This window comes from Schistocerca serialis, chromosome 3 (genome assembly GCF_023864345.2).
Source record: "Schistocerca serialis cubense isolate TAMUIC-IGC-003099 chromosome 3, iqSchSeri2.2, whole genome shotgun sequence".
Taxonomy (NCBI): domain Eukaryota; kingdom Metazoa; phylum Arthropoda; class Insecta; order Orthoptera; family Acrididae; genus Schistocerca; species Schistocerca serialis.
This window is the reverse complement of record NC_064640.1, coordinates 563,921,165-563,944,106: the sequence shown is the minus strand read 5'-3', so window position 1 is coordinate 563,944,106 and position 22,942 is coordinate 563,921,165. Positions and strand designations below refer to the sequence as shown.

Here is a 22,942-nt window from a genome sequence, read left to right as displayed (position 1 = left end):
CTGAATAACTAGTTAACTTAACATTTGCGGCACGCAACGGATGTGTGCCCAGCTGTTTGTACGTGTCTTGATTGATCAGTGAAACTGCAGCTCCGGTATCGAGCTGGAATGGTATCACTTTGCCGTTAATGTCCAAGTCCACAAAAAGTTTATAGTCCTGCTGACGACAAGAGCGACTGTCTCGTGCAACGTGAACTGACACTGGTACAAAATCACTTGCGACTTGACGGGAGTTCCGGCGATGTCGACGCACACTATTTGTGGGACGAACGCAGTTACTGTTAGAGAGGCTGGCACTGGGTGGAGTGGAATGAACTACATGAATTTCCATGGGCGAAGTTTCGCGAGCCTGAGTATCCTTGGTTCGATTCCGATTCCGGCACGAAGCAAAGGGCCTGGAATGGTTTTCAGCTTCCGATTTGAGCTTTTTATGGCAAACACTCTGAACATGTCCTTTTTTATTACAATAAAAGCAAATAGCTTGGCGTGACGGGCAATTCTCACGCGAATGTCTAGTAGCGCACCGCGGGCAGGATTTGAGCACTGCATTTGCTTGCCGGCGCGGCAGACGTGGCTGAGAGCCTGGCGGCAGCGGCGCGGCCGGGCGCGAGGGCTGTTTACTGCTCCGTGCAGCACGCCCGGCGGGCCGGTTAACCTGACACACGGCTGGTGAAGTTTCAAATGATTCCTGAACAAGGTCAAGTGTGTCCTGCCGATCCAATATGTCCATCACTTGTTGAAGGGAGGGATTGACTAGTTTCAAAATCTGTTCCCTTATACGAACATCAGAAACATTCTGTGCAATTGCATCATGTACCATAGTATCTGAATAAGGGAGTCCACATTGACACTCAAAAGCACAATCCCTAGTAAGGCCTTGCAAGTTTGCAACCCACTCCCGATTAGTCTGACCTGCTGTACGTTTTGTACGAAAGAAGGTATACCGTTTTGCAACTACATTGACAGATTCTTTGAAATATGCATCTAATGCAGACAAAATTTCTTCGTAGGACAGAGTTGCTACGTCGTGTCGGGGAAATAATTTAACTATCACACGGTACGTTTGTACGCCGAGCAATGGTAAGAGATAAGGCTGCTGCTCATTACCTTGAATTCTGTAGGCGGCGAGATGGAATCCAAATTGGCGTGACCACTCTGTCCAGCTTTCCAGTGCAGCATCAAAAGGTCAAAAAGTTGGTTCAACAGCATGATGTGGCTGCGTTAGCGGTGGAGCGGCCGCTGCCGCAGCCGCATCGTTTTGCATTGCACGTTGACCCTGGACGAGCTGTCCAAGGGCATCCAGTAATGCCTGCATCTGCTGGTTCTGTAAGCGATAAAATTCGGACAGTACATCTGGAGATTGTGGCGAAGCCATTACACAAGTAAATCAAGGTAGAATAGTTTTGCCTCGTCGCCAATGTTGTGGTTGGCAGGAGAGCCAACACCGTGTTACTAGAGGAGACCGAAATGAACGCGTTTTAGCTCATGCAGGCTGGCGTGAGGTCTGGAACAGGACAAGGAAATTCGAACTTAGAAAAACGGACGTAGCTGGTGGAATACTTACCTTTAATCCATTAATGATGAACGTCGGTCTTGACAGTACATGATTCACAATATCAGTAGTAACTGATAATGGCGCCTTGCTAGGTCGTAGCAAATGACGTAGCTGAAGGCTATGCTAAACTATCGTCTCGGCAAATGAGAACATAAGTAGGCAGTGAACCATCGTTAGCAAAGTCGGCTGTACAACTGGGGCGAGTGCTAGGAAGTCTCTCTAGACCTGCCGTGTGGCGGCGCTCGGTCTGCAATCACTGATAGTGGCAACACGCGGGTCTGAAGTATACTAATGGACCGCAGCCTATTTAAAGGCTACCACCTAGCAAGTGTGGTGTCTGGCGGTGACACCACAGAAAAGATATGACAATGCTAGAGATTTGATAAGAGAAGTTTAGTATAGTGTGTTTTGGTAGTTTTTGTTCATCTAAATAAAAAAGTGTTGATATGAGTCTGTATAACTTTTAAAATAATTTTTATGCTTGATTTACATGAATGCTTCAATTTTTTTGAATTCTCTGATTAATTTCCCAACTGAACTATACTTCATAATAATTTCTAACATCTGTTGAATGAGCAGTACATTTTCACAACATTCTTTAACTTCTTATAATTAATTATCATTTACAAAGCTGTATACTCTGAACTTGTGAGAATGTGCAGTGCTTATGTACTGCATTCATTGAAAGTGATGTTGCAATATTAGCAAGTTTATTGTGATTATTAGGAAATTCCATTTAAACAGTAAATATTTCACTCAAGAGGTTAGGTTCTTTTTCAAATTAGATTTTATGTGCATGGTGTTATATGTCTCTGAGATTGTTAAATGAGCAGTATGATAATATTGTAACTAATTTACCTCGCTTGAGAACTTCTGTGGAGTGCATGGTCAAATATTGTACTTAAGACATTGTTTGCAAGAAGGAAAAAGTGAGGCTTTGCAAGAAAGGACAATTTATTAGTTTGGTAAAATCTCTTCTCTGTTATTCCTATTTGTATTTTTGTAATTACTTAATTGTTTCTGAATCAGCTAAACAAATTATCAAGCTTCAAAAGTGGTATCACATTAGTTGTGAGATGAAGGCTACTGTCGTTCTTGCACCAGTTCTGTAAAATGATTAACACACAAAAAAATTGTATTCCCGTGTTCAGTTCCACATTTGAGCTCAGAATTTAGAGAATACTCTGTATAGCTATTGTTAGGAACAAAATTAACTGGGTTCCTGGTGCTGCAAAGCAGTAACTTTCATATTATTGGTTGATTTTAACAACATGTAATGTAGATGTTACATTTTAAGTATCCAAGAGTATCTCTTCAGAGTGATATAATGTGTAACAATCGCATAAATCTAGCCATGTGGAACAGAGATAAAAGACTGAGATGTATTAGTAGCATCCTAGAAAGGTGTAATTGACACACAAAGAAAGTTGCTTATGAAATCTCTGTTTCAGCCAATTAGCGAGTATCGTCCATTAGTCTGGAATCATTACCAAGTAGGATGGACAAAACGGGTATTAGTCCAGTCAGACAGTGCTCAGAAAGGCAAAATAGCAAATTGTATTCTAGAATTTTTTTTGCAAGCTTTCTATATGCTTTCTAGGGTGATCAATCCAAAGTTTCACCAAAATTTCATCCCACGAAAAAAGGGATTTTTTTGGGTTTTTCATTTACAGCTCAGAAATGACACAATTTTTGACAAAGTTTACTATTTATGAAAATAAAGAGCATAAAATTTCCCACAAGATAGTTCTCTTTGATTTTTTTCATCAGACCAACCATATGGTGTGTAGTGCATGTTGAAGTTAGTACGATTTCAAAGCTGAGTAGACGGGCCATCTCAGGTCCTAACACCCCCCCCCCCCCTCCCCCAATGCCCTTACCATACTTTGTTGTACATCCCTTGCTGAATTTCATCGTCCAGTAGTGTCACGATGTTGTTGAAGTGGTTGGTAGCTGATACTTGCCGTGGTGGATGATACTGACCATCCTGTGCTGATAGAGGCAGGGGGGTCCTTTGTTGTATCAGTTTCCCACACTGGCAGTTGTTTACAAGTTCACCCGTGGATAGTTGCTTAGATCGTATTCGTGGCTAGTAAATTCAGTTTAAATGTATAAAATAGTTTTACATAATGAATGCAAGAGAGAAGTGTGTTTTATGTGCTAATGTACTGGATGATGGGAGAAAAGTGTCATCACTTAGGCCCAAAGTGGTCTTGAAGAGTTATCTTGTAGCAAGTAAGAAGAGGAAGAATTGGATAGCTGCCTTCTGGAAGGGCAAAACTGTGAACTGGGTTCATGAACCATGTCAAAAAACGTACACTAATGGAAAAATTGATCGCTATAGATGCTAATAGCATTGTAGCTAGTTGCTACTGTAAAGAAAGTCTATCTGCTCAATCAGATTTTGGTTTCAAAACCAACTTTTTTGTGTGGTTTAGCTTTTATGCCAGAATCTCTGGCTCAGCAAAACAACCTGCCAGCCAGTCAATGGAACCTAGTGGATTGTGTGCTTATAGTGGATTTATGAGAGACTAATATGGACCTTGCTGAGAGACAAAATAATGAATCAGGATGCTCAGTAATATGTGAGATTGGACCAATTCCTGACTTGGTTGCACTATTTGCCCAGTACTGTGTCAAATGCATGAAGGTCCTGCTCAGCGACGAAAAGGGAAAAAAAGGAGGAGAAAAAGGTATCCCTGTGCTACTGAAATTGATGGTGCTATGCAGCAAATTTTCAACTACCTCAATGAAAATTATGAGGACCATCAATTTTCCCCTCAGTAAATATAGACTAGATCCACAGTGGCTACCATCCTGATGTCAAGATTGTGAAAGTTCAACTATTGAAGACATATGGAAATGATAGTGTATGGAAGTTAGTCAATGAGGTTGTTGGGCATGCAGATTCGAGCAGCCAGCCAGGAGAGTGCTGTCAAATGTGAGCTTCATTTGGTTTCCTCAAACCAAATAGCATAGCTTCTGCTCATGTCGATTAAATTTATCACATCTGAAAAAGGCACATCTTAAGTGGCAATGAGAATTTTAACAAGTGGTAAATCACGGACCCATAGATGTCTGTGCACTACTGCATTGTAGCACGTGCAACCACATAACAAGCGTATTGGATAACTTTAGTGCTAAACGATTTGAAAACGGCGCAGTGTATCGAATAATGTTCTTAACAGTTATTTCTCAGCACAGTCTACTCTGCAGCACCCTAACAAGCATTTCAGTGTGTTCCTGACCTCCCTGTATATTCTCATTTTGAAGATGAATCAAGTAAAGACAAGGACAGTGGTGTACAAAGCATGAATGGGATGAAACTACTTTGACATTTCTCTGCAGATTGCGACCATTGTCTTGTTGGGTTGGGTTGTTTTTAGGGAAGGAGACCAGACAGCGAGGTCATCGGTCTCATCGGATTAGGGAAGGACGGGGAAGGAAGTCAGTGGTGCCCTTTCAAAGGAACCATCCTGGCATTTGCTTGGAGCGATATAGGGAAATCACGGAAAACCTAAATCAAGATGGCCGGACGCGGGATTGAACCGTCGTTCTCCCAAATGCATTGTCTTGTCATCCAGTTAGTGCTGAGAAATATCATTAACCCCACTGTGGTTGAGGTTTGTCTCGTGACCTTTTTCATCTGTGGTGTGAATAGGCACACCATCCTTTTAGCTTTGCCATTAAATTAGGCATGGGATGGTGCTGCCATGTGATACCATTCCGGAGGGGAAAATCTGAAAATATCTTAAATGTGGATTTGAATGCTGTTGTCAGTTCCTGTAGTGGCAGTGCCAATATTTTATCAGGGCTCATGGTGTTTCAGTGGTGATGGATTGCATATTTACCTTGTGTGGCTAATTTGATAAGGGTCCCACAAAGTTTCACGAATGGTGATGTGTGGGCCACAGAGTGGAGACCTGAGAGAGAAGATTTATTGTCAACATTTGAGAGACAAGCATTTTAAGCATGTTATTCTAGTGACCCAGATGAAGTGGATGTAAGATGAGCATATTTAGCACCTAGGGCGTGTGTTCTTTTGGGCATGTCCGAAAGAACAGACACCATATACATATAAGTATATAAGGTGATAGAAAGTTGACAATTGTCAGTATGAAAAAGCCAATGAATAGGGGCTGTTCAGTATAGAAGAAAAAAGGAGTATGATCACTTCCCCACCCCCTCTCCCACCCCCTCTCCCACGCCCCACACCACTCTCTCTTTCCCAACCCCTCTCTGTTCCTCCTCCCCTCACCCCCTTTCCCTTACCCATGTTCCCCTCACCCCCTTCCCCTCTCTCTCTCTCCTTCCCCCCTCTCTCCTTCCCCTCTCTCTCTCCTTCCCCCCTCTCTCCTTCCCCTCTCTCACTCTCCTTCCCCCCTCTCTCTCTCCTTCCCCCCTCTCTCTCTCCTTCCCCCCTCTCTCTCTCCTTCCCCCCTCTCTCTCTCCTTCCCCCCTCTCTCCTTCCCCCCCTCTCTCCTTCCCCCCTCTCTCCTTCCCCCCTCTCTCTCCTTCCCCCCTCTCTCTCCTTCCCCCCCTCTCTCCTACCCCCTCTCTCCTACCCCCTCTCTCCTACCCCCTCTCTCCTACCCCCTCTCTCCTACCCCCTCTCTCCTACCCCCTCTCTCCTACCCCTCTCTCCTACCCCCTCTCTCCTACCCCCCTCTCTCCTACACCCCTCTCTCCTACACCCCTCTCTCCTACCCCCCTCTCTCCTACCCCCCTCTCTCCTACCCCCCTCTCTCCTACCCCCCTCTCTCCTACCCCCTCCCCTTTCCCCCTCTCTCCTCCCCCCTCTCTCCTCCCCCCTCTCTCCTCCCCCCTCTCTCCTCCCCCCTCTCTCCTCCCCCCTCTCTCCTCCCCCCTCTCTCCTCCCCCCTCTCTCCTCCCCCCTCTCTCCTCCCCCCTCTCTCCTCCCCCCTCTCTCCTCCCCCCTCTCTCCTCCCCCCTCTCTCCTCCCCCCTCTCTCCTCCCCCCTCTCTCCTCCCCCCTCTCTCCTCCCCCCTCTCTCCTCCCCCCTCTCTCCTCCCCCCTCTCTCCTCCCCCCTATCTCCTCCCCCCTATCTCCTCCCCCCTATCTCCTCCCCCCTATTTCCTCCCCCTTTCCTACCTCCTCCCCCTTTCCTACCTCCTCCCCCTTTCCCCCTCCTCCCCCTTTCCCCCTCCCCTTTCCCCCTCCCCTTTCCCCCTCCCCTTTCCCCCTCCCCTTTCCCCCTCCCCTTTCCCCCTCCCCTTTCCCCCTCCCCTTTCCCCCTCCCCTTTCCCCCTCTCTCCTCCCCCTCTCTCCTCCCCCCTCTCTCCTCCCCCATCTCTCCTCCCCCCTCTCTCCTCCCCCCTCTCTCCTCCCCCATCTCTCCTCCCCCTCTCTCCTCCCCCTCTCTCCTCCCCCTCTCTCCTCCCCCTCTCTCCTCCCCCTCTCTCCTCCCCCTCTCTCCTCCCCCTCTCTCCTCCCCCCTCACTCTCCTCCCCCCTCACTCTCCTCCCCCCTCACTCTCCTCCCCCCTCACTCTCCTCCCCCCTCACTCTCCTCCCCCCTCACTCTCCTCCCCCCTCACTCTCCTCCCCCCTCACTCTCCTCCCCCCTCACTCTCCTCCCCCCTCACTCTCCTCCCCCCTCACTCTCCTCCCCCCTCACTCTCCTCCCCCCTCACTCTCCTCCCCCCTCACTCTCCTCCCCCCTCACTCTCCTCCCCCCTCACTCTCCTCCCCCCTCACTCTCCTCCCCCCTCACTCTCCTCCCCCCTCACTCTCATCCTCCCCCACTCTCATCCTCCCCCACTCTCATCCTCCCCCACTCTCATCCTCCCCCACTCTCATCCTCCCTCACTCTCATCCTCCCTCACTCTCCTCCCCCCTCACTCTCCTCCCCCCTCACTCTCCTCCCCCCTCACTCTCCTCCCCCCTCACTCTCCTCCCCCTCTCTCTCCTCCCCCTCTCTCTCCTCCCCCCTCTCTCTCCTCCCCCCTCTCTCTCCTCCCCCCTCTCTCTCCTCCCCCCTCTCTCTCCTCCCCCCTCTCTCTCCTCCCCCCTCTCTCTCCTCCCCCCTCTCTCTCCTCCCCCCTCTCTCTCCTCCCCCCTCTCTCTCCTCCCCCCTCTCTCTCCTCCCCCCTCTCTCTCCTCCCCCCTCTCTCTCCTCCGCCCTCTCTCTCCTCCCCCCTCTCTCTCCTCCGCCCTCTCTCTCCTCCGCCCTCTCTCTCCTCCGCCCTCTCTCTCCTCCGCCCTCTCTCTCCTCCGCCCTCTCTCTCCTCCGCCCTCCCTCTCCTCTCCTCTCCCCTCCATCTCTCTCTCCTCTCCTCTCCCCTCCATCTCTCTCTCCTCTCCTCTCCCCTCCATCTCTCTCTCCTCTCCCCTCTACCTCTACCTCTCTCCCCTCTACCTCTACCCCTCTCCCCTCTACCTCTACCTCTCTCCCCTCTACCTCTCTCTCCTCCCTCTCGCCCCTCCCCTCCCTCCCCCCCCTCCCCTCCTTCTCACAGTTCCCTCCTCCCTCCCCTCACCCTCCTTCTCACAGTTCTCTCCTCCCTCCCCTCACCCTCCCCGTCCCTCTCTCTACCCTCTCCCTCTCGACCCTCCCCGTCCCTCTCTCTACCCTCTCCCTCTCGACCCTCCCCGTCCCTCTCTCTACCCTCTCCCTCTCGACCCTCCCCGTCCCTCTCTCTACCCTCTCCCTCTCGACCCTCCCCGTCCCTCTCTCTACCCTCTCCCTCTCGACCCTCCCCGTCCCTCTCTCTACCCTCTCCCTCTCGACCCTCCCCGTCCCTCTCTCTACCCTCTCCCTCTCGACCCTCCCCGTCCCTCTCTCTACCCTCTCCCTCTCGACCCTCCCCTTCCCTCTCTCTACCCTCTCCCTCTCGACCCTCCCCGTCGCTCTCTCTACCCTCTCCCTCTCGACCCTCCCCGTCCCTCTCTCTACCCTCTCCCTCTCGACCCTCCCCGTCCCTCTCTCTACCCTCTCCCTCTCGACCCTCCCCGTCCCTCTCTCTACCCTCTCCCTCTCGACCCTCCCCGTCCCTCTCTCTACCCTCTCCCTCTCGACCCTCCCCGTCCCTCTCTCTACCCTCTCCCTCTCGACCCTCCCCGTCCCCCTCTCTACCCTCTCCCTCTCGACCCTCCCCGTCCCCCTCTCTACCCTCTCCCTCTCGACCCTCCCCGTCCCCCTCTCTACCCTCTCCCTCTCGACCCTCCCCGTCCCCCTCTCTACCCTCTCCCTCTCGACCCTCCCCGTCCCCCTCTCTACCCTCTCCCTCTCGACCCTCCCCGTCCCCCTCTCTACCCTCTCCCTCTCGACCCTCCCCGTCCCCCCCTCTACCCTCTCCCTCTCGACCCTCCCCGTCCCCCTCTCTACCCTCTCCCTCTCGACCCTCCCCGTCCCTCTCCCCCTCCCTTTCCCTCTACCTCTCCCCCTCCCTCTGCCCCTCCCCCGCCCCTACCCCTACCACACCCCTCTCCCCTTCCCCCGCCCCTCTCCCTTCCCCCTCCCTCCCCTCTCCCTCTACCCCTCCCGCACCCCTAAGTATGTCTTCTGCTGTTCATCGATATAATGAAGTGAGCTGATATGCCCTTTTGTTACCTGAAAAGACGTACCTATTACATACAACATAATTTACGTAACTATAAAATACTTTTTGGTTACCGGTTATGGACACTGAATAGCCAGAACCAAGTGCAAGAACAATTTGGAACACATGTAAAATAGGCGAGCGCAGTGAACGAAACGAACAACCGGATACTGAACTATCTAGGAGCAGTTGGCAGTGGAACTGAGACAGGTGGACATGCTAAGAACGATGAGTGTGACCGAGGGAGACCAAGATTGAGACGAGCATGCGACCGAGGCTGGAACGGGAACTGCCGCGACCAAAGTGAACTGCTGACCTATGAACCGATTGTGCCTTGCTCCCGGTAACTATAAGTAGACCGCCACGACCGAAGTGAACTATGAACTGATTGTGCCTCGTTCCCGGGAACTATAAGTAGACCGTCACTACCGAAGCGAACTATGAACCAATCGCTCCTTGGAATTCGTTCCTTGGTCCATTCGTTCATCTTGGTGAACTGTTCCTTTGCACCCATTCGTTTGCAAACTACCCATCTCTAGTACACTTTGGTTTCTTGAATGAGATTTTCACTCTGCAGCGGAGTGTGTGCTGATATGAAACTTCCTGGCAGATTAAAACTGTTTGCCCGACTGAGACTCGAACTCGGGACCTTTGCCTTTCGCGGACAAGTGCTCTACCATCTGAGCTACCGAAGCACGACTCACGCCCAGTACTCAAAGCTTTACTTCTGCCAGTATCTCGTCTCCTACCTTCCAAACTTTACAGAAGCTCTCCTGCGAACCTTGCAGAACTAGCACTCCTGAAAGAAAGGAGTGCTAGTTCTGCAAGGTTCGCAGGAGAGCTTCTGTAAAGTTTGGAAGGTAGGAGACGAGATACTGGCAGAAGTAAAGCTTTGAGTACCGGGCGTGAGTCGTGCTTCAGTAGCTCAGATGGTAGAGCACTTGCGCGCGAAAGGCAAAGGTCCCGAGTTCGAGTCTCGGTCGGGCACACAGTTTTAATCTGCCAGGAAGTTTCACTTTGGTTTCTTGTTTATTTGCTCCCACTACAAAGACAAGCTCATCAAGGATCAGATGCATGCAGTAAGTGTGTACCTGCTGGTGGACATTGATACTGAGGTTTGTGTGTTACAACCTGACATGTAGAAGCAGGTGCTCAGATATATTTGTTATATAAGTATCTTTATCTTATGAAGTAGGCTAGCCAACACTGGAATTTTAAATTGGATAATATGATGCTTGAAATAATACCTGGAAGGCTCAAGAATTGCTTCTTGGTATATGTAGTTCTGTTGGCAAATTAATGATGATGTTATTCCACACAATGTGGTACACAGTATATTAATATTTCCTAGCTATAAGGAAAATGAACTGGAGGTCAAAGAAAAGCTACAAGGAAAATGTTACATGAAAAATATTGCCAGAATGAAGCAATATCTTTATATGTACTTGATCATTAATTGTGGGCCAGTTGTGACTGAGCTTACAAAAGGAAGCATGTCAGTGAAGTATTCGATCAATTTTTAATGTCAGAATCCAAACTTGTTAGAACCCCCATTGAAGTGAAGGAAAAATTTGATGAAAATCATACTGAAAGAAGAGAGAACATACCGTATAGACAAGCAGTAGGATGTCTGCTGTGTACTGCACAAGTGACACGACTGTATATTCATTTGCTTTAAACAAGTTCAACCAGTGCTGCACTGATCCATAAAACTGATACTAGCTAGACGTGAAACTAATTTTAAGGTTTCTTCAGAAAACGAACAAAAGGCAACTATGTTTCACCAAAGAATATTCCACAGAAAAACTTGATATTGTGATGCTGACTGGGCCATTATTCAGAAGAATTGTTACTTTTTACTGTTAATCAAAAGGCAATATTGCATGAAATTCATGCAAATGGCAAACTGTAATGCTCTCTGCTTCAGAACCATAATATATGGTGATGGTGTTATCAAGCCACTATCAAGAAAAAATGTGGAACTGCATTTATGAAACTGATATTCCATATACCACATAATAAGAATTATTGTCCAAATGAGGAGAAACTAGTTGAGGAGTAAAACCTCTCTTATTCATTACAATGTATTATCTGCCATGTAGTTTTCAGTTCACCTTTACCATGAATGAATATTTGTGAGTATAAAATAAGTAAATTTCATGTGTGTGTTCAATATGTTGCTGTCATTCATGGTAGTTGTTTTCGATGCTTAGGAGTGGTAAGATGTTGGACATGTTTCTTTACTTACTACACAATGTCCCTTTCCCTTTAACATATGTAACCAGTTAAAAGTATATGGAACCATTATATATATAGACACACACACACACACACACACACACACACACACACACACACACACACACACACACCCACCTCTCACTGGAATACTCAAAGCTTCAGTGAGGCCCGGAGATTTAACTGTTGATTGAAGTCAGGATTCATGAAAATCATTTCCTTCTATTGTATTTGCCTGTTTGTTCATTTTTTGTACATTGTCTAAAATTAACTGATTCATCTCTCTCTAATTTACTTTTCTGTATAGTTTTATATGTAGTTCCATTATTATTAACATTAAGTATCTATTTGTGATTTGTATTCACATAGGGCTATTCCACGTGAAATGAATCATCCCACGTGAAGTGAACCAATAACAAAATCAGTCTGAACATTGATGATGTAGAATTTCATAAATTTTTATCATTTTATTCTACCTATCCTAATAAAGTAAAGTACAAAATTCAAGATCTTGTAGACATTTTGTTTTTGAGTTATTAATTTTTGAAGTTTTCAAAATTATACAAGCTTTGTCACATCTGAAACAGTGAAATGGCCATATCTCAAAAACTGTTTACATTACAGACATGAAATCTATACAGTTTTACTCAGTTTTTTATAAGCTTCAAAAATGGATACTATTGGACCGTATTCATAAAAACATGAAATTTTTCCAAACAAAACATTTTTTAAAATTCTTGAAATTTGAAAATCAGAATTTTTTGTATTGAACAGAAATGTATATCAGTCGTACATTATTCGTTAATGTGTGTGCCAGACAGATTTCATGATTATATTCTAATGGAAACATGTAGAAATAAATTTTATTTTACTGCCATGTGTATTGCCAATAATAACACTACTGTGCATGGTTTGCTACTTCTTTTATAAAACTTAGGTTAAAGTGAAATTATTTATTATTAACACTATGCCATCCGGCAACAACACAGTGGTGTCGTAGGCGAAATAGCGGTCAGCGGTCAATGGCCAGCGACACCACAGTGGTGTCATGTACATAGTATCGCTCAGTGGCCATTTGCACCACAGTGGTGTAATGAGCATAGTATCGTGCAGTGGCCAGCAACAGTACTTTAGTATCTTTTGCATTGTGTTGCTGTTTTGTTTAGGTAACAATAAGTTACACACATCAACAAGTGTTTTGTTTTTATAAGTACTTGTGTCCTTTCAACATGGCAGACGAAAGAGACGATGCGATTATTTATGATGACTGCACGGACGTCTTGTCTGATGTTCCGGATGACGTGGCCAATTGGGAAGAAGACATTGGATATCAAAGAGTGAAAGTGAAGCAGAATCGTCAGAAGATAGTGAAATACATCCAAGAAGAATTCAGCAAATGCTATAGTTACCAACTGATTTGGATGAATCGGATGAAGAAGACAGTGCACAGTGGCCAGACTTTGATTTACTGAGGACCAATAAAAAATTTGAAGGATCTCCAAGTCCAAACATATTTCCCGAAGATGCACATAGCATCAAAGATATCATAGAATTATATATTGGGAACGATCTCTTTGAATATATTAGCAATGAAATCAACAAGTACTACAGCCAAAATTGTAATAGAAGGAAACTGACTAAAAGAAATGCCAAATTTGTCGATGTTATGGGACCCAAACTTAGAAAAGGGTTTGGGCATGCTATGCTTATGGGAGTTGCAAAAAAAGCAAGGATCAAAGATTATTGATCAACGAATCCATTGATAGGCACACCGATATTTCGCAAAATGATGTCCCGCAACCAATTCAGACAAAAATTATCATTTTTACATTTTTCTGACAACAATAATAAACCAGATAATACCGACTGGCTTTTCAAAGTGCAATTCGTAATTGATTATTTTTCCAAGAAGTTTAAAGAAACTGTTCATCTAAGTTAAAACATCTCAACTGATGAATAAATGAATGATACCGTGGTGTGGACGGTTAAATTTTAAAGTTTACAATCTGTCGAAAATTACGAAATTGGCACACTCATTCGGATGCTGTGTGATTTGAGTACGGGATACATTTCCTCATGCAAGACATATCCCACCACTGGGCAGCCTTTAGCAAAAACAGTGATCGAACTATTGACACCTTATGGAAAATGGCATCTCCTCTATGTAGATAATTATTATAACAGTGTAGAACTTGCAGAGAAGTTTCTTGAAAAGAAAATTCGAGTTTGTGGAACAAAACGGCAAAATGGAGGATTTCCAGAAAAATTAAAGTACGCAAAAGTCATTGTGCTTGAAGCTTATCATCAGCGGAAAGGTAAAGTACTCGCACAGATATGGAGAGCTTCGAAAACTAAAACAATACGAATGATCTGTACAGTACATAATGCCACTTTGACTGACACTCAAAGAAAATGTAGATAAACCAGTTATACAATAAAAAAAAAAAACCTGAAAGTGTATTAGACTACAACAAATGCACGAAAGGAGTGGATCGGGCAGACCAATATTTGAGTTATTACCCTATATACAGAAAAACTATAAAATGGTCAAAAACGGTTTGCATGTACATCTTTAATTGCGCATTATTTAGTGCATGCCATACATGTCAGAATTCCAATACAGAACACAAGACTCTCTGATTTCAAATTTTTTTTTATTGAAAGTGTCCGATTCGTGGATAAAAGACCATGTACCTGCTTCTGACAAGGGAACCTCCCCATCGCACCCCCCTCAGATTTAGTTATAAGTTGGCACAGTGGATAGGCCTTGAAAAACTGAACACAGATCAATCGAGAAAACAGGAAGAAGTTGTGTGGAACTATGAAAAAAATAAGCAAAATATACAAACTGAGTAGTCCATGTGCATGATAGGCAATATCAAGGACATTTGAGCTCAGGAGCGTCGTGGTCCCGTGGTTAGCGTGAGCAGCTGCCGAATGAGAGGTCCTTGGTTCAAGACCACCTTCGAGTGAAAAGTTTAATTTTTTTATTTTCAGACAATTATTATCTTTCCGTCCGTCCGATGTGAGGTAACTGCGCCGTAGTATTGTGACACTACACCTAAACCGAAAAATTTGAAAACGTTAAAAACATATGTTTTGACAGAGCACAGGGAAAACTGCGCTACTGTGAAACTGTTGCATTCATTTTTTGCAGTTTATGTGACAAACTCTTATGTTTTCATCACTTTTTTGGGAGTGATTATCACATCCACTAGAAAACCTAAATTGGGCAAGGTAGAAGAATCTTTTTACCCATTCGCCAAGTGTACAAGTTAGGTGGGTCGACAACATATTCCTGTCATGTGACGCACGTGCCGTCACCAGTGTCGTATAGAATATATAAGACCTGTTTTCCTGTGGAGGAATCGGTTGACCTATGACCTTGCGATCAAATGTTTTCGGTTCCCATTGGACAGGCAGGTCCTTTCGTCTACTAATCGCACGGTTTTGCGGTGCGATCGCAAAACATAAACACTAAACTTTTACAGTGAACAGAGACGTCAAAGAATGAACGGACATATCAGAACTTTGCGAAAATAAAAAAAGGAAACTTTTCACTCGAGGGAAGACTTGAACCAAGGACCTCTCGCTCTACAGTTGCACACGCTAACCACGGGACCACGGCGCTCCTGAGTTCGCATTATCCTTGATGTTGCTTATCTTGCGCATGGGCTACTCAGTTTGTATATTTTGCTTATTTTTTCCATAGTTCCACACAACTTCTTCCTGTTTGCTTGATTGATCTGTGTTCAGTTTTTCAAGGCCTATCCACTGTACCAACTTATAGCTAAATCTGAGGGGGGTGCGATGGGGAGGTTCCCTTGTGAGCAAAACTTGGAGATTGCCACTACATCACGTACATCTCATCATGATCCGGTTGACAGATTTTCCGGGCACATAAAGCAACACAAACTAATACTTATTACTGAAATGAGTAAACGAAAAGAGAGAAACTGCCATGTATGTTCCAAAAACAAAAAAGGACAACAATCTTAATGTGCAAGTCTTGTGGAGTTGGATTACATCTTGGAGACTGTTTTACTGCATATCATATGAAAGAGAGATACCAAGTACCAAAGACAATGCAAATAAACAAATATATGAAACAAACAAATTTTGTATTTATTTACGTATGTATATCTTCGAAATTTCGTGAAAGTAGGGGAACAGGGTTGAGAACGTAAGAGCACTAACAATGAGATTAGTAAAACTTAACAATTTATAATCTCCCGATTATGTCAAGAATGGCCGGCAACAAGCCAAGTAATCCAAATTAGCACTGCCAACACCAAGTGAAGAAATTTGTACAAGACGTGCGGACAGTAAACACTGTGGTGTCGTGGGTCATTGACCACTGTTTCGCACACAACACCACTGTGGTGTCGCCGGATGGCATAGTGTTAATCAAGTATGTTTTGGATTTTGATTTTTTTTTTTTTAACTGTAGCAAACTACCCCCAATAACAATTAACATGAATAATGTAATGATCATTATTTCTTTTTCATATCTTATAATGTGTAATTTGGTTGTAGTTTATGCTTACAGAACAAAAGAACAATATATATCAGCAATATATAATAAAACAAAATATTCACTCTTATTGGCATGGTTGCTACTTTAAGCACTGGAGCTTAGGTGACAAAGCGACAAAAATGTGCCTGTATCAAGATTTAAAATATGTAATTGCCAAATAAAATCTCAAAAGGCGCATTTGAAATATGACAAGTACCGAGCAAAGTTAGTGAAGTAAAATGTTGTAAAATAAGGTGGCATTTTCCACTTTTGCAGTATTAATTTTGTTTCTTCACAAGTAGTTTCAGCCTTCTAGGGCATTTGCATGGCAATGTGGTGCTATCCAAAACTGGCACTGAGGCAATTGTGCTCCACCACAGGCCATAGACGACAGAGGAAACGATGGCTGCAGAGATGTGTATGGGTGAATAGACGTGTTATCTGTTGAGCAGCTGACATCCAGATGAACCAAGGGGCTATCAACAGTGTCTCCTCAATGACCATTCAGCAAGTACTGCTGCATATAGGCCTCCATCGCAGACATCTGATTCATGCACCCATGCTGACTGCTGTTCGTTAGCGATGAAGGCAGAAATTTGCACACTAACACCACAACTGGACATCCACTGAGTGGGTACGGATGATCTTTTCAGATGAATCATGTTTTATGCTCCATCTGACAGACAGCCATTGACATCTATGGTGTGAAAAGTGTGAAAGCAAACACCCTGCAACAACTGTCAGAAGGGTCCAGGCCATAAACGGGCACGTTATGGTCCGGGGAATATTTTCATAGCGTTACCTGGGTGATGTCATCATTTTGGAAGGTACAGTGGATCAACACAAGTATGCACCTATCCTTGGGGACCATCTCCACTCCTACATACAGTTTGTTTTTCCCAGACATGATGGCATATACCAGAGGGACAATACAGTGTGTCACACTGCTTGCAGTGTATATGCGTGGTACAAAGAGCATCAGGATGAGTGTATCATACTCATCCGGCCACCAAACTCTGTGGATTAAAATCCAATCAGGGATCTGTGGGACCACCTGAATCGAGCTGTTTGTGCCATGAATCCTCAGCTGAGAAATGTGGCACAGCTAATCACTGCACTACAATCAACATTGCTCAACATCCCTGATGGTACATTCCAGAACCTGACTGACTCCTCCTATACATCTCACAGCAATCTGTGCTGCAAAAACTGGTCATTCCAGGCTTTTCACAGGTGTTCACAATAATGTGACTGGACAATGCATACACTATGTAATCAAATGTATCCGGACACCCCCAAAAGAATACGTTTTTCGTATTGGGTGCATTGTGCTGCCACCTACTGCCAGGTACTCCATATCAGTGACCTCATTAGTCATTATACAGGGTGTATACGACCTGGGACAACCGGGAGATCCGGGAAAAACCCGAGAATTTTTTCATCCGGGAGAAAACCGGGAAATAGCCAGGAATTTTTTAGAATTCCGGGAATTTTTCATTGTTTTAGTTTTTAGTTGCATTTTTGTAACTTAGGCTAGTAAGAACCAATACTCTAACAAAGAATATTACTGTATCTCGCTAATGCAGAATAATACTGCAGCAATAAAACACGAGCTAGAGAGAAAAACGAAAATAAAAGTGAAGTTGCAAAGGAAAAGCACCATATACAAGAACAAAACACAGTGCTCATACAAGTGTCTGCCAACAGCAAAATGTGTCGAAGCCTTTAAGAAGATTATGCAATGTTTCATAACAACAAATCGCCTCCGATGAGCGTGACGTCACAACTGTTTACAATAGATTCGTTTGAGCGGTTGCGAGTGAGCTTATGCACATTGTGCAGTTGAGTCGCGTATGAGTAGTACCTTCTCCTGCTTCTGGCTACAGAACTGTGGCAGTTAGCTGTACAAGGGAGTGCAGCAAGCAGCCAGATGCTATCCGGAAAAATTTTGCTGGTGCACCTAAGCTACAGATTCAACAGGTGGGGGCAAACCAGGGTATCTGCCCCCGGAGGCAGTATGGGGGAGGGGAGGCGCCAAATTCATATTATTGAGGAAAAAGACCTTGTTTCATAAAGCGCCCAGCATCGGTTGCATCTAGAAATAAACTTTCCTATAGACAAAAGGGGACGGGTCTATGTAAGCTGAGCGAAAATTTGAAAGGGTGAATGACAATCGCTGTTTATGTGGTTGACTGGGTTTGCAAATGATCAGCATTGTTACAATTACTTACGAATTCCATAGATTCAGACTACCAGAGTGGAAATAAATGACTAACAGGAATAACAGGCAACTAAAATTACGTATTGTCTTCTCCGTGTATCCAAGAAAATGAAATTTTGACAAAACATTTTTGGCCAGACCGCTACACTACTAAGGGCCAGTTATACAGTCGCCGGCTAGCAGCCGCTAAAGTTCTATTCTGGGAGTAACGTGGAAAACGCATTGTATGAACACGTAGTAACGCCTAATCGGAGAACAAATGCAGGATAACTAAACCGGTGATTGTGGCAGGGTTAGTGAAGTTAACCACAGAATAAATTTTGACACTGTCAGGAATAGTTCCAGAATTAGTGATGACAAGATTGTTTGTTAGAACGAGGAAGGAGAAGAAACTGAGACTCTCACAGATTACGGAAGAATATGACGATTCCAAATTTATATAAATTTCGTACTACTACTTTTCAATCTCATGCTTCAGAAGCTAGAGAGTATGAATGAAATGTGAAACTATTTCCTAACATAAAACATTTTGCTTGTAGTAGGCCTAGTAGGCATTTGATATTGGTACTTCGTGATTTATATTCTGTCGTGTTATAAAAATGACCATTTGTGGCAAAACAGTCTCGTTTATTTGGTGTGTGTGTGTAACAATTGCTGCAATATTAGGCAGGCCTGTTTTGTTTTATCTAGCACACAGTGACAAAATACACGTAATCAGACCGAGAAACCACACCAGTCTTGGGTACTATTTGTATTAACAGCAGACAACAATATTTTGATTTTTCATGTAGGAAAACGATTGACGAACTTTGATGAGGTAATAGATTCTTTCCCAGAAAGGAAAGTACACCATATAAAGCCGTGGCAAGGTTAGAGAGAAAAAAATGCTAGGACTTAAGGATTGATGAAATGTGTACTGTCTTGCTTATCTCTTGTCTTTACTCGTTTTATGTATCCTATATTTAATTTTATGTCACTCGAAACAGCAAGTTATTAGCTAATAGGCAGTAAAGACTGCAAATTTTCTGAAGATTTCTTGTTCTCCCAGTTACATGTAATCCCAACTACTATTATTTGCGAGATTTTTTTAAAGAGGGGCAGGATGTCAAACCGGCCAACTGGGGGTAGGAGAGGCACCACAGGACATTTTAATTTCCACTGGCCTGAATATAGTTTGACGGCTTGAATTACAAAATACTACACGTTTGAATTTCACAGAGCGAAATACAGAGACGTGCGATAGAAGAATGCTGTGTGAAGAGGCTTGGCACTGCACTTCGGCACACTTTAAGACCAAATAACATGTCTTACGTTCCCTCGAACATGTATGTTTTATGTATCAGACTCTACAGAAATATGTGCGCTACAAAATGAAGATATTTTTGAAAAGTCTATTTTTAAAATTTTTGGCATCCTACCTCAAATGCTCGAGGGAGGGGGAGCGCCACTATCTAATACTGCCCTGGTTCGGAAATATCGTAGATCCGGACCTGATGCGCAGAGCAGTCTCAGTTGTAGTGGGGAGGTGATAGTCTCCACGTGAGCCGTGTTTACATTTAGTGATTTTGCTGTTTCCTCTTCGTTTATAGCTCTCACGTCAAATGAAAGCAAAACGGATTTCTGTGGCTGGGAGCTATCAAGTGAATTAAAATAAATTCACATAATTATGGAAGGCTAAAATATGTTATTAGTTTCAGATTTTATTTTGTTTCCACCTTCCTGACACGTCAAGCATTAATTGCCTTGCAGAGCAATGAAGTTATTTTTGTTGGTTTGTTATAGAAATTTGACTTTTATTAATCTATTCTTCTGAGACAGTCAATTTATTTGAAACAAAGTGTTTAATTCCACACCATTGGCTAGTTTCAACTGTTCGCTACATTTCAAGTTCATGTTTTCATCTTCTAGCATGTATAGCATTATGCCATAATAAAGGACCAAACATGAGATAATGCAGTACTGGTACTCCAAGAATCTGGACATATGAATGTGCACTTTAAGCTGAATGGTGCATTTTAGTATGGTCCACAAAATTCCCATGCTCTTGGAGTATCCTCTAATGTTTTGTTTCTTTTATGACATAATGTAAGATCTTTTAATGTTTTACACATACGAACGTACAGGCTTAATGCGTCATCGTAGCTGCACAAGCGCGGCGATGCCTGTCATCTAGCGTAATTGGAATCTGTTTCTACAAGGTCGCGGAAAAATATTCCGAATGGTTATTTGAAAAGCGTTACTTTCAAGAAAATTAAATTTCCTTTCACACAAGATGAACTCTGCACGCGAATGTCCGATGAATTTCTTAAATCACAGAGCGTTTGACTCTCATTCAAAATTCAAATCTTTGAGGATGACCATTTAGAATATTTTTGAGCCCAGAAGATCAGACATTTATGTCATTGTTAAGAATTTCACTGGCACATTTGTGTATGCAATAAAGATAAACATTATGTGTGAAAGCTTAGCTTTTCTTGCAGCTTATTAATCTCAGAGGCCAATATTATACGTGAAAGCTTTCCTTTTCTTGTAGCAACACTATGTACATTAATTTAACCCATACCTTTTCCTATTTGTGTGTTCGCGCTACTTAACAGTGATGTTGCTATTGGCTGACTACATCACGTGTCCGAAGCTCTGAATATCCGCTGACATCAACTGGCGAGATCGCTTGACATTAGCTACGACTGGCTTACAAAATCACATCGCAATCTCGATTTCAATCCTTCGGAAAGTAACTTGCGGTGTTTGGTGGAATTCGAATTTATACTTTTGTAATACGAAAATATGCAGTGTACATGTTGCTGCACATCAAAAATCTTTCCTACACGTGTTTTTTCCCGAGTTTCATTTTCTAAAGTGCCAGGAAATTCTACGCCGGTATATAAAACAACAAGCATTGAAAGGATTGATAAGTTTTACAGCTCCGAGGAAAAGTATACTGTTAATTAACACGGAAAAAGTGTGTATTCATCTGGGACAAAGTGTATTTTTAACTGGGAAATCCGGGAAAAATCCAGGAATTTCTTTTCCTCGTCCACATATACACCCTGTTATAATTCGTGAGAGAGCAGAATGGGGCGTTCTGCGGAACTCACGAACTTTGAACATGGTCTGGTGATTGGGTGTCACTTGTGTCATACGTCTATACACGAGATTTACGCACTCCTAAATGGCCCTAGGTCCACTGTTTCTGATGTGTCAGTGAAGTTGAAACAAGAAGGGACACGTACAGCAAAAAAGCATGCAGGCTGACCTTGTCTGTTGACTGACAGAGACTGCCGACAATTGAAGAGGGTCGTAATGTGTAATCGGCAGATGTCTATCCAGACCATCACACAGGAATTCTAAACTGCATCAAGACCCACTGCAAGTACTATGGCAGTTAGGCAGGAGATTAGAAAACTTGAATTTGATGGTCAAGTGGCTTCTCATAAGCCACACATCATGCCGGTAAATGCCAAAAGATGCCTCACTCGGTGTAAGGAGCATAAACATTGACCGATTGAACAGTGGAAAAATGTTGTGTGGAGTGACGAATCATGGTACACAATGTGGCGATGCCAGGGTGTGGGTATGGCGAATGCCTGGTGAACATCATCTGCCAGCATGTGTAGTGCCAACAGTAAAATTTTGAGGCGGTAGTGTTATGGTGTGGTCTTGTTTTTCATGGAGGGAGCTTGCAACCTTTGTTTTTTGAGTGGCACTATCACAGCACAGGCCTACATTGATGTTTTAAGCACCTTTTTGCTTCCCACTGTTGAAGAGCAGTACAGGGATGGCAATTACATCTTTCAACACGATCGAGCACCTGTTCATAATGCACGACCTGTGGTGGAGTGGTTACATGACAATAACATCCCTGTAATGGACTGGCCTGCACAGAGTCCTGACCTGAATACTATAGAACAAAGAAACCTTCCAGCACCTGATTGAACGTATGCCTGCGGGAGTGGAAGTTGTCATCAAGGCTAAGGGTGGGCCAACACCATACTGAATTCCAGCATTACCGATGGAGGGCACCATGAACTTGTAAGTCATTTTCAGCCTGGTGTCCGTATACTTTTGATCACATACTGTATTACCTCCATGAATAGAAATGTAAAGAAGATAATAAAAAGTGTTATAAATACATTTACCTGCAATAGAAAACTATGCCCTACATATTGAAATGTCAGTGTCTTTAAATTTGTGTTTTCTATTTGTTTTGGCTCATAAATGCTGTCCTGTTGGTTTGACAGCTTGACATTTAAAAGGTATTTTATTGATCAAAGAATAAAGCTAAGCATGGAATAAATGGAATAATAATTTTAAATATTGCTTGAGAGGACTAGGGATGCCAATTAAAGGAAGACTGCAGTATATTACCTTAGACTCTAATAAGACTGTAATTTGGTCAACATGAAACTTTTCTTGTTGCAGATTAGAAAGTTCCTCATTGCAAGGCACTCAGATAACCCATTGTTAAATAGCATCAACTGCACCAATGTTTAATTAACAATATTAATTAACATCAATGTATGTTTAAAATTGAGGTTACAGTACTAAGGAAATCATTCATAGTCTTTATTTAGCATGTATTGTTACGATGTACAGTAATGATTCTCGCAGTTGGCTTGGAAAACCAAATCTGAATTCAAATGTGTAATTCAATGCAACACATTGATGGTCACTAAATAAACAAAAATATTATGATGATTTGACAGCTTTATTTGGTCTTTGACATTTAAGATTTCCATTACAACTCGGTAACAAATCCTACAGACTACGCAGTGGATACTGTACATATCAAAAAATAAATTTTATTTTAATATTTTGAAATTGGGCACACACATTTACAAATAATATAT

At 43.6% G+C, this 22,942-nt stretch overlaps 1 protein-coding gene across 7 annotated transcripts in view; it reads left to right on the top strand.

The window, feature by feature from the left end:
* LOC126470459 (crossover junction endonuclease MUS81) overlaps positions 1 to 22,942 on the top strand; it is a 213,810-nt gene that overhangs the window by 104,029 nt on the left and 86,839 nt on the right. The gene's annotated exons all lie outside the window — the stretch shown is intronic.